Source organism: Etheostoma spectabile, chromosome 17 (genome assembly GCF_008692095.1).
Source record: "Etheostoma spectabile isolate EspeVRDwgs_2016 chromosome 17, UIUC_Espe_1.0, whole genome shotgun sequence".
Taxonomy (NCBI): Eukaryota; Metazoa; Chordata; class Actinopteri; order Perciformes; family Percidae; genus Etheostoma; species Etheostoma spectabile.
In genome coordinates, this window is record NC_045749.1 from 3389946 (window position 1) to 3402654 (window position 12709).

Below are 12709 nucleotides of genomic sequence, written 5' to 3' on the forward strand. Positions count from 1 at the left end.
CTCTCTCTCTCTCTCTCTCTCTCTCTCCCCCGTTCTCTCTCTCTCCCCCCCGTTCTCTCTCTCTCGTTGCCATTGCGCGCCCGTGCAGTTCCCGTCACACCGCTTCCGAGGCTCTTGGAGAGAGGACGGATAAACGGCGCTGACGGTAGACTACCGGATTTGATCCCCGAAGGAGGGAGGGATGCTACGGTGATTCCCCTCTTTTCTCTCCCAACACCCAAAACCCACTCACCACTCCTGTTCATCACTTCAGTCTCGGAACGTCATCAAGACGCACTACTGCTCTGTCTATCATATTATCTTTTCTTTTTCATCCATTTTTAACCCGTTTGGTTGGTGGGTTTGGTATCGTCTTTGCCTCTGCGCTCCAGCAGGATAAAACATAGGAGAAAGAACATTTTTTTTACCACCCTTTTCTCCATGCGCAGACAAACAGAAAAACTGGGTTTTTAATCAGTGGATGTGTTGGACATCTGATGAAAGAAGCAATACTTGTTGAGAGAAGTGATCGTTTTCGACCGGCTTCTACGTATTGGAGGAATTTCCTTGGAGAGACGGGCTGCGCACGGAGTTTCTCACTTCCAAGGTAAGGACCGCTTGAGTTACAGGACTGGGGTTTTGCTGTCGTTACCTCGACACAGTCCCATTCATCTCTTTTCCCTCCCAGTCTGCTTCTCTCTCCCCTCAATATCCCTGCGTCTTTCTGCAGATGCTTGTAATGAGCGTAAAACAGGCGAGAGCGACCCAAGTGAAATGTTTCTGTTTCCGGGGAGATTCTGCATTAGACTCTGGAATAATCCAAACACAGGGTTGTTACACGAGCATTACATATATAAAAAGGTCACTGTGAGAGGATGTCCGACTTTTTGATGTTTGAGCACGTAAGGAATACGCTACGAGGACCCCACAGAGCCGTTGCGCATTAGCAATGGAAACCAAATGAGAGTGGATTTGTTGTGCTGCTGGCTGTTAACAGTGCCGACTTTCTTCGGTCCTCGGGACCACAGGATGACGGTTGGATTTGTGCAGTTTTTACAAAACACAGACTGTATGTTTTCACGTTTCCGGCGCCGTGTGTTTTGGCGTGTGTCTGCATTTTTGCGCTCGTTTGGTGTGTGTGCGTGAGTGCGCGTCCGACAGTGTGTGTGTATGCGTGTATGTCTGGCCACGTATCGAGGCTACAATCTCGCTGTAGGCTCTCTTTCTCCGTCTCGGTGCCTCCCGGCTCCTGTGCGTAACGGCGACCCACAACTTTTCTTTGGGATCACCGTCAACGCCGGCTCAGTGTTTGTGTATGTTTCACGGTCAACTCGCATTCATGTAAAGGAGAGAATTCCCATAATCCCTTTAATAAATCTAAAGAGACGAACGGCCGTCACTTTTTGGATGGACTTCATTTGCATTTATTTGGCATATATAGGTCTATTTCTCCCCAAAAAACGCGTTTTTACCTAAAGAGTATTTTTACAGTTTAAAAAAAAAAAAAAAATCAACTTGCGCCAATTTGGTGTCCTTTCTGCGTCGGTTTCCTCTCTGCATGGGTAATTATCGCTTGAAATGTGAAGCCCCAAACGACCCATGCGGTTTAGTATTCAGTCCATTTGAATACTTCAACCAGAGCTGCGTCCTTGCCCTTTCCGTGTGCGCCAGCGCTGGTGAAACTGCATTAAAACTGCATACAGATCCCTTGCCCATAGGGTCATGCAGGCATATTCTGCACTCAATTAAGTCCGTGCGTTAGGCTTATCGTCCCTGTAGGGCCACATTAGATCATTCTTTAATTGTTGCACCCACATCTACTGAAATCTACTTAAAACGTGCTCTTGCAGGTTGAGTGTGTGGGTCTTATAAGAATAATGAATGAAGTACTGAGCTGCTGCTGAGTCGCTTTCAAGGAAGAGTAAGTGAGATATCGGTGTATAATTTGGCCAGCTGCAATTCCGCTGCGTTTTCAACTGGGGAGCAGAGGGAGAGAGGCGTTGACTGGGCTGTACAGCGTTTGGTATTCATGGCACAGCTCAACATTGCTGCTCCCAAGCAGGCAATAATCTCTCTCCCTCTCCGCCTCTCTCTCCTTCTGTCTCCCACACTGTTGCTCTATGAAATATCCCTCCTCTCTTCCCCCACCTCCAGCACCTCTCTTTTTTCCTTTTGCATTTCATCTTCTCCCACTCCTCTTCCTCTCCTTCTCTCCTCACCCCATGCTCCCTGACTCTCTGCTTAGTCTTGTGGGAGCCATTGAGAAAATAATTTGCTGTTGTTGTATTTTATTCGACAGAGGGGTTCTTACCGACCGGGCTTGGCTGGCTTGCAGTGATGTGTTGTTGGTTTTTTTACAGTGCTTTTAAAAAAAAGACAAAAAAAGCCTGCAGTCAACAAAAGACATACATCTGCACAGAGAGCGGCCCTTCAGAGGTCCTAGCTCCAGTTTGTTAAACAGAAAAAAAGCGTTTGTAACTTCTTGTGTTACATTCTCACAGGCGAGAAGCTTCTTGTGCCTCCCCTCTGGTTTCCAGTGTTGCAACACTGTTGTTGGTTTTCCTCTATTTTCTTTATTATGCGGTTACTTTTCAGGCAGCACTGTTTATTTTCACCCCTTGCATTTTGCTAATTAGCCTCCAGACCAGTCAACATTGTTGAGAAGAAACACAGAATTCCTCTTTTTTTTCTTGGTTCTGTGAGTTGACTTTGTGGTTCGGTGGCCGCTTAAAAGGCACATCACAAGAAAAGAATGTGTTGAAAGTGTTGAATCGCTGCCTCTTACATTGGCTCTGAGACTATAGGCTTAATGTCAGAGCCTTCTCACTGTGGCTCCACTAAAGGGTTTTTAGTAAATAACACCACACTATTGGCCCCATTTGTGCTTGAGGATGTTTGCTTAATTCTCTAATTAATTCTTCTAGCCTCAGTATTTCAGTCACAGTGATTCCGTTAGGATAGAGGACAGAGGGGAGGATCGAGAGGCAAGAAAGAGGAGCTGAAGAGGAAATGAGGGGGGAGAGGAGAGGAGAGACGACCAGGCAGGCGATCAGAGGAGCAGAGCTGAGACGAAAAAGAGCATGACTCCTATCAGAATATGAGGAGGTGGCGGGGGAGAATTGGAGGACAGCGTGACTTCTATCAGCACTGTATTTCATCTCCCTCTGAGAGAGCCACCGCTGTCTGAGCTGAAACAAGACCTGCAGCCAGAATCTGCTCGTCTTCACTTAGCTATCCCAGGTACCAACATCCAGCTCCTTTTTTCACTTCCCACATAAGCGAGGTTTTCCGTCTGGGAACGTGATTGTAAAACGCAGGACAGAAACACAGAACCCCCTTGTACCAGTAAATCTTTGTGCTATTTAGGGTGAGCGGTATACAGAAACCTGGCTTGGATGACAGATGAAAGCGGGGTGGGTGAGGTATCTGATATTTTTCACTGATGTGTAGCCAAGAAATCGCACAGTAAGTGACACAGAAACGTTGTCAGATCCGTTGGATTCAAATAAGCCGTTTCAGGATCTGGCAATGGATATATTCTGCTTCATGGCTGTGTTCCTTATAGTTTGTAGACATAATTAAATCCGTGAGGTTTCCTTCAGCTATGTTTGAAAAGACACATCTAGGCCAGGCAATGTTGTATTTGAGTTAAGCTGCACACTCTAATCAAGGTTACAGATCACATTGTGTTGATGGGGAGTATGCAGGCAGTGCATAGTAGTGTAGACTCTGCTAAATACAGGTTAATAGTTATACATATTGAAGTTGTGTTCCTTGTTCTCTTCCCCTTTCCAGACATTTATCCATTTCATCTTTTTGCAATAATATATAATTATGTTTATTACATTGCATGACTTTGCAGACAAAAACTATGGATGTTTTATGTAAAGCATGATCCTCACCTGCGAATGATATGCTTATGTCCTGCTTTTTACTTTAAAGTTTGACTTTGACTGGCTGTGAGCCCCTTTTATAGATCGTTTGGCCAAAGTTGTGTTTATTTTTCCACATTCTTGAAATGTGCAAGATTGAATTTTGAAGAAAGAAGAAAAAAATCCTTGCCAACCGGAATGAGTTTAAAAGCAGCTGAGTGCAAACACTACTGACGCAGTTTAGCAGGGAGGCAGCGAGATAGAGAGATTCATTTATTACACTGTAATTGTTATATTTATATTTAATTAGGCGCCAGCTGCTCCATTCTCACACACCATGGCATTGTAAACATGTTACTTTGAGAAAAGGTGAACGCTGCGGAGAGAAACAGAGGGAGATGTTGAAGATGAGGAGACAGAATTCAAAGAGAAGATAGAAAGAGAGGTAAAGAGGGGAAGGAATAAGAGCGGTGCCCGACCTTTTCTAAGTGACGACAGAGGGAGCTGTTGGGCTTTGCTGCAGCAACGACTGCTCTCCCTTTTTTTCTTCTCTTTCTTTCTTTCTAATTCTTTCCAAATCTCTCTCTCTCTGTTTTTCTTTCCTACCCTGTCTTTCTCTCTTTCTCTGAGAGGGCCAGTCAGAGAGATGGAGAGGTAGTTAGGCTCCCCAGGGATGCAAGATTCAATCACCCCCAAACAACACACACACACACACACACAAAAGTAGTCTGTCTGGATAAGCATGTCCACTGTGACTGGCTTCTGTTACCTTCAGATTCGCATTACCTCCCAGAGAGAGGGGGTGGGGGGTGGGGGGTGTAGGGGCAGATTGAGTTGGTTTTTCTTTTTTGCTTCTACACTGTTTTACTTTGTTATCTCCCGGTCCCTATAGGTCCATGGGTTCGATAGACGTTTTACCCCTTTCTGCACTGAGTTCTCCCTCAGCTCTGCATCTCTGTTTTCCTGTCCTCTTCTCCTCTATTCAAGTAAACAGGGTAAACCAGGTAGATGTTACACTGATTTAATAATTTCCTGTAGCACTGCGATGGGATTAGAACTCTAATCTCCGGCCTCAACCAGATTAAATGACGGAGTCAGTAATTAGTGTTTTGGACCTCTCATCTCTCTACTTGCCTTCACAAGGGGAAAGAAAGACAGTGGCTGATTTGTTTGCATTTAACGAGGGGTAAGGTGGGTGGGGGGGGATGATTTCCTGCGTATTGGTGCAGTTGAGGAGGACTGAGCCAGCACAGGTTGTTGACTGTTTCCTGGCAGTATAATGTCCTGGGTTTAGTTTCCTAGACCTATAAGCATGGAGTTTGTACGTTTCTTTCTCTACAGCGCATGTGGTTTCAGTTAGTCCGCCAGCGGTCTACGTTCCAGTGACATGAAAGGTAAAGTCCGTGAACTGGAGAAGCTAAATTACCATCATTACAAACAAGGTGTTAAACAAGGTTGTAAGAAATAGAGTGAACCCATTATTGCTATTATTCACTTAAAAACTGTGTCTTTGAGTCCAAAGTTTGCTCTCAGCTGACATTTTAAGTCATTCATTTGTCCATCAAGTTTATGAAAACATCCTATTTTTCTGATTGTATATTTCAGGCTATTTAAGAGCTCAAAACTGCGTAAACTTTATCAAATATGTTAGACAACGCGTTGACTCAAGTTTTCGATCTTTTGAGGGGGTTTCCCTGCCTTCGACCTATCCCCGTTACCCTGAAAAAGACAAAGAAAATGAAATAAAATTACACAGGCTAAAGTCAGTAAGCTGGAAACTGCTTTTTCATTTTTGGCCACGGAAATAAACCAGTGACAGCGTAACTCATGAACATGTCCCGTGCTCTCATTATTTAATGCTGAAAGTCACATTGAAGTCATTTAAGTAGCGCAAGCAGAAGCTGGATGGATGCACATAAGGACTCGGAGACAGGAAATGTCGCCACAAATAATACCAGAAAACAACAAGGGCACCACACACTGCAATTAAAACGAAAAGCATGTGGCAGCACAGGAACACTCCAGCGTCAATTAAAAATCGACTTTCAAAACTGATTTGCTTTTTATCGCCTCTTATCCTGAGAACATAATGCCTGGAGCTGCAGCAGAGATCACTTTGGCTTTTAGTGTAAAAGCTTCGTCGCTTGTTCTCCAGGAGTGGCTGAATATTTGCTCTTCAGGTAGCGTGACCTATTCTGCCATACATTAGAGCCGTGCGGATGTACTGCCAGATGATGAGGCTGTGGTGTAATTGTGATAACGGTGGAGCCTGGATCAATGGTTAATTCAGGATTAACGAGCGATTTCATTGATCTTACTATTGATGATCAGAATGCTGCGTTGACAGGGATATTGATCGGATGAGAATGAGAATTGATTTTCCAGATAGAGAACGATATTGATCGGAGCGCCTTGTGTTTGTATAAGCGTGTGCACGTAAGCTTTCTCATCCAGAAATGCATGCCTATATATATGTGAAAGCAAATGCAAAGTCAATGAGTGTGTGTGTGTGTGTGTGTGTGTGTGTGTGTGTGTGTGTGTGTGTGTGTGTGTGGGGGTGTGGTGTGTGTGAAACCCAATGTAATTTGTTTTCTGTGACAGTCGTTAGATGCAGTCAGGTGGTTAGTGGTCTCATGACACCGGCCACATGAGAGTAAGAAAAGCAAGGTTGTTGTTGTTGTTGTGCCAATTTTATCTGCATATTTTCGCTCTAGTAGACAGTCCACAGCAGGGAGAGACACTGTGAGGTGTCCAAAAAACAAACAAACAGGGAGGCAGAAGAGAAAAAGTGAAGGGGCGACGGGGTGATGAAGGGCAGCAACAAAGTTCGTCTCATATGAATTTGAGGAGTTTTCTTTGCATTCTTTCCAGCCGTTTGGTAAAAAAAAAAACTTCTGTAGATTGGGGTCAGTGATTTTTCGAGGATTGTGTTTTAATGCCAATTAATAATTCACAGCTGAAAGGCTTCTGGTTTGACAGATTCTGTATGAAGTACAGTAGAGTCAGTGAGAAAGAAAAGGAAGAAGGAAACAGAGGCTAGTTTCTGCGTGCGGGTCAAGGAGAGATTTAATGAGTCGTTTGCTTCTCATTATTCAGGATAATAATTAACAGTGTGTGTGTGGGTCGTGTGTGTGTGTGTGTGTGTGTGTGTGTGTGTGTGTGTGTGTGTGTTCATTTTCTCTTTGGAGCCACCAATGAAGCGGCCAGTCATAACTGTCTCTCTCTTTCCACAGTCTTTCTCCTCCCATCCTCTTCCACATTTTTCTGCAGCCAAATGGTTATTTCTATATTGATTCATATTTGGGATAATAAAATGCATGACAATAGCAATACAAATTCTCAGTGCAACTTCTTAGAACCCATAGGGATAATCTCAAATTGTTTCTTTGACATTTGACTTAAACAAATAATTGGTTATCCACCTCTTAAGCTGCCGGTGTACTAGTCTAACCCGAGGTGGCGCCGATCTCGCCGGCGCGCCAGGATTTTGAGCGTGCGAGCAGAGGGCGCGCACCACTCTAGTTTTTTCATCGGCGCACAACAAATCGGCGGACAACCGGATGCCAGGACTCTCGGACTGACTGCAGGTCTCTCTTCTAAACTCACTGGGTTAACATGAGTCCTTTTGTGGTGAATGAAAAGCTTGATCCGACGAAGTAGGCCATCGAATCAATTCAATGCTGCTGCCTGTTCTGGCGTTGTGTACCTTTTTCTTCTTCTTCTAGTCCATCGGGATAAAGTCAGTACTCTATGCTGCAACTACTACAACTAGTGTCGCGACCACCCCGCGCCAGTATAAATAGTTACAGCGCTCTCATGACGTCACATTTGCACACGCCAGCTGGGCTACAGTTACTGTAAAAAGGCCTTTAATCTAATTCTCTCAGTCATTTTCACCCTTAATCGCTCTTTATCACTTCCCTCCCCTAAGCTTGCTAAACACACACACCAACCCAAACGCACAACTTTGAATGTTGATTACCATAAGTAACATGTTTATGCTAATTGTAGCGAGTTAATTTCGTTGATGTAACACATTTGTAAAGGTGAACTCTATGGATAGAGTGTGTTGTACAGGCATGCATTTATACCACAGAAGTGTGTGTGTGTGTGTGTGTGTGTGTGTGTGTGTGGTGTGCTGCGGTGTCTGTTCTGTCCATGTAAGCATATTTGTCCCCAAACAGGTGTGTATCATCTGTAATAGAATTTATTTTTTTAGTAGTGCTGAACAGACCAGAAGCATCCCCAACCCTACCCAGAAGGCCTACACACACACACCAACACCCCACACACACACACACACACACACACACACCCCTAAGTGGTCAGCCAAACCAGCAAATGCTGCATAGAGCTTCTAGATCTGATTATGAGCAGGGTTGGATGGAGGACTCTGCATCGTAGGGGGGGTGAAGCGACAGGCAGATGAACAGACGGATGGATAGTTTAAAAAAGAAAAAATTGTGTCCTGTGTGTTCACAGGTCTAAAAAGAAACATGCAACTGTGACCTCCGTTTGGCCAAGAACATTCATCATACACAGTTTCCCCTTTGTTTTGCCACAGTTTAGACCAGGGGTCTTCAATGTTTTTTAAGCCAAGGATCCCTTAGCTAAAAGAGAGACGGAGCAGGGACACCCTACTACATATATTGTATAAAATGTAGTTGGTGGATGAAGGGATAAGTCTTTATTATTTATACATAATTTTTTTATGTTAAACATACATGTGGAAGGCACAATGAATCATAGGCTTAAATGTATCTGGATGGCTGCCAATGGGTACCTTACCTATATTAAGCCTGTCTTCAATATCGTGAAAATGAAAAAAAAAAAAGAAAAAAAACTTTAAAAGATCTCTGGTTTAGACTAACGAGAAAGTGAGGAAATTAAAGAAAGTGAGGAATTGAGTTGAATGACAGAGGAGGGCACAGAGGAGAGAAACAGCTGCATAATGAACATCCCCAACATCGAGCTCCAGGGCAGAATGCACTACAAATTGTTATGTGTGGTGTCCGATGTCATGGTGCGAGGTGGGGGCTCCGGCGCCCATTTGTAAAAACGTTCTCTCTGGAAATAAATGGCCTAATCTCCATGTTTACTTTCTGTGCTTTTTTTTTTTTTTATAACTACATCATTTATTTTGCATATTTAGCTTGCCATTGTGAGAGAGACATTCTCTAACATTTCCAACAATTCCTACAAAGAAAAGCCTTTAGTGTTCTTTTATTCTGTTCAGTGTTTCCGTGCCTTCCAAGGAGACAGGAGAGTTATGGCAATAACATTTGGACCGATTTACCGGTAAATTCATTTTGATGGTTGTATTATTTTGAGGAATGTCACAAAAATAGAGTCGTGGCAACCAATTTTTCAAGCGAGAGAATGGGTTGTTTGTCCCCTCTGCTGTTGTGTACAGCTTGTTATGACAGTCCGACCGAGATGTAGAAAATCATTCTTTTGCTTGCATTGTGGTCTGGTTAGGAGTGGGTGTAAGGTAATGCGATTTTTACCCATGATTCACCAGTGTTTAAAGCAAATGAAAGTCACGAGAATCATCCGATTAGAATTCATGTTTTTGTCTGTGTTCGGACAGCTACGAGACCAAACCATGAGGAGGAGAAGGGTTTTGGAAACACAGACCATCTCACTGTGTGTATTATCATCACCTGGACGGATATGAGAATATGTCTTCTTAGTCACATACTGTATAATTTAATGTTTCAAAGTGTGTATGTGCATGTCTAGCATGAACCACTCAGCATGCTGGCAAGGCACGCTCTTGATGTCAAAGCATTGCTTTGATCACACTGGGACTTATTGAGTAGTTCTCATCCTCTCCTGACTCGGCCTCTCCTCTTCCCTTTCGTTCATTCCTCCCCTATCCTCTCTTCTTATCTCTCCTCCCTTCCTCCTTCAGTCTTCTTAAGTACGCCTCACCCCTCTTAACACCCCACTCCCCCCTGGGTCTTCTGTATTCATCCCAGCTGTGCTTTAGATAGACAGGACACAGTTACTCACCTGAAAAGTGTCCCAACATAAACCTGACTACAACGGATATATTAAATACAATCAAGTTGTCTTGTTTTTTATTAAATATACAACATGACAAAGTTCTGGTATCACTAAATATAATGTTCGCTAAAATGAAGCATCAGACAGACGGCAAAAAAATCATCCATGCGTTCATATTTCATCATCACATAATTAGTTTTAGTAATGAGCCACTCTCCAAAACAACTGCTGGAGTCCTCATTGATTCAGCTCTGTGGAGGTGAGGGTGGGCTCTAGAGGGGGACAATTTGTCAGGATTCCCGCGGGAGTCAATCTCACTGTAGGTAACGTGATGGGGACAGATAAAGCACTGAAATCAGCGGGAGCGGACGTGAGCAGGAAGGAGACGATACATTTGCGAGGTATTTTGTTTTAGATAAAATGTATTTTGTAAATATAAAACTACACAGTGTCATTATTGAATCACAGAGACAAGGGGAAGTTAAGGCTATAAGAGGCCTGTGTGTGTGGTTAACTTAGCTGCAAAATGCAGCAATAGATCCCTGTCTTTGGTTGGTCTGACTTCCTGTCAGGTCTAAACTGAAACTCCTGCGTTGTTGCTACGCCACCTGGGGAAACTGTTTCAGAGCGCGTAGCTTCATACTAGTTAGGTAGTAGCCGGGTGAGTGGAGTCCATTCATGACGTGGTTGGACGTGGAACGACAATGCAGGATACCATTTTAAAAATCAGCGACATAGGAGACAAAGTAGAAGGTAATATCCAGTCATCTTCAGAATCAAATACGTTGCAGAAAAAAAAAAAAAAACGGGGGCAGGCGCAACAGAGTTATAACGTGCTAGACGACATATGGGAACAAAACGGGAGCGGGACGGGATTCAGGAGTCTCTACGCTAGGGATCTCATAGGAAGTATATTTAGATGTTTTTTTGGGGGGGTGGGGGGGGGGGGAGGGGGGCGGAAAATACGTGATAGGAATATGTTAGTGGGCTCGGGATGGGTTGGGAGCCCAATTGCTTCCCGTGTCCCCTCTCCGTGGGCTCTGAACGGTTATGTTTCTGTGTGTGTGTGCACACACACACACACACACACACACACACACACACACACACACGGTCTTGAGATTACATAACCACTGTCTTAGTCCTACACTACACACGCAAAAAAGGAGTGCACATTTTATGGTTAGACAGGATAGTGGCAGATGATGACTCATGCACATACACAGAGGGAGAGAAAGAGAAATAGAGATAACACACACATAGTTCACACACAAAAGGCATGTTTTCTTTCTACATGGGAGAGCATTATGGCAAGGTTGACCTCTTTACCATAACTTCTCTTTATCCGCCGCCCTCAGTCTCTTTGTATTTTTATTGCTGTCCTTTCTCTCTCCTTGCCATCACTCTCACTAACTCTCACACTCCCTTTTAGCATCTTTTCTCTTTTTTCTGTCCCTATTTTGTTTCTGTCTCTCTCTCTAGACATGCATCATAGACCGTGACACTTGTAATGGTCTAATATGATTGAATATGACTGCTGCTGCTTCATTAAACCATAACAATTTCACTTTTTTCCATATGAACGGCTTGACTCCAGTATATCTCTTTGCCAACTCCTTGACCATGACTCAGAGACTTATATAGCAGCAAGCACAAAAATCAACCCACCTCCCCTCTCTCTCTCGATTTTGTCATCTGTTCTGTAGATTTTTTGGTATATATGCTATTCTGTTTTTTATCTTTCACAAATCCTCTAAAAAATCTCAATTTCTCATTCTTTGTCAGTCTTGATCTCCCACTTCAACTGTCTCTTTAGGTTTCAGTTGCAGCCGTTACAGCATTGACCTTTTCAGTGAAAGGAGAGGCAGTGAATAAAAGATATAGCTTCCTCTAGGACTGCCTAATTATTATATTGGTATAGAAGGCCATAGCTTCTATACAGAGACAAGTGGAAGGACTGATACAAGGTCGATCTTGATACTGGCACTTTTCTGCATACCGCTATTAATCTACCTAATATGAAATATAATCAACACCTGCAATTCAAAGGGAAGGACTACAAAAAAACACAGTCGATTCTGCCCTTTAAACGTTGATGAGTATGTGAGTGAGAGGTGAAAGATGTGGTACCAATCACTTAGTATTTCAGCAGGTGTTATTATGGATGAATGTTTGAGTCTGGAAATATCACTCAACTGATCTGACAGGTGGCCGTTTTGGTAATTCTAACTAATACTTTTCCAATCCCCAGACATTTTACAGTGCTTATCATTAGATAGTGTTAACACGGATACGTTTTTAAACGCTCTATAACACAGCAGTGGTTGTCAATGCAATTCATTTGAAATCTATGCAGATCGACAAGTCAAAATTTCAAAGGTAAATTATTCATCCAGTGAAGTAGCAGTTGCTTGGAGCCCTTTTCAGACATCCTATGTGTTTTCAGTCTTTATGTAGAGGGACATCAAATTTGGTTTATCTCTATTGTAATGTTATGAAGCAAAGAGCCATCAAAACTGTTCATATTCTAGTGGGGCAAGGTTGAACAAATAAGGTCACTGTGTGTGTGTGTGTGTGTGTGTGTGTGTTTGTGTGTGTCACTCTAATGTGCCCCTGCATGTATTTCCACATACTGGGGCTAAAGTTGACCATGCAAGGTCAACCTGTAGTCTGTGAACGTGTAATTTCCGTGCACCTGAGCATCACCAGAGCAACAAATAGAAGTCATGTGTCCGTGTCATTTAATGTGAGATATGCTTGTTCACCCTGGGCTCTGAGTGTGTGTGTGCATGAGTCTAAAAGTGTGTGTGTGTGTGTGTGTGTGTGTGTGTGTGTGTGTGTGTGTGTGT

At 43.4% G+C, this 12709-nt stretch overlaps 1 protein-coding gene across 1 annotated transcript in view; it reads left to right on the top strand.

The window, feature by feature from the left end:
* The first annotated feature begins 88 nt into the window (after nt 1-88).
* Nucleotides 89-12709, top strand: part of cdh11 (cadherin 11, type 2, OB-cadherin (osteoblast)) — a 93684-nt gene continuing 81063 nt past the window's right edge. Inside the window, exon 1 of the mRNA XM_032540822.1 lies at nt 89-586. The gene's annotated coding sequence lies outside the window, so the exon portion shown is untranslated. The remainder of the gene's footprint in view (nt 587-12709) is intronic.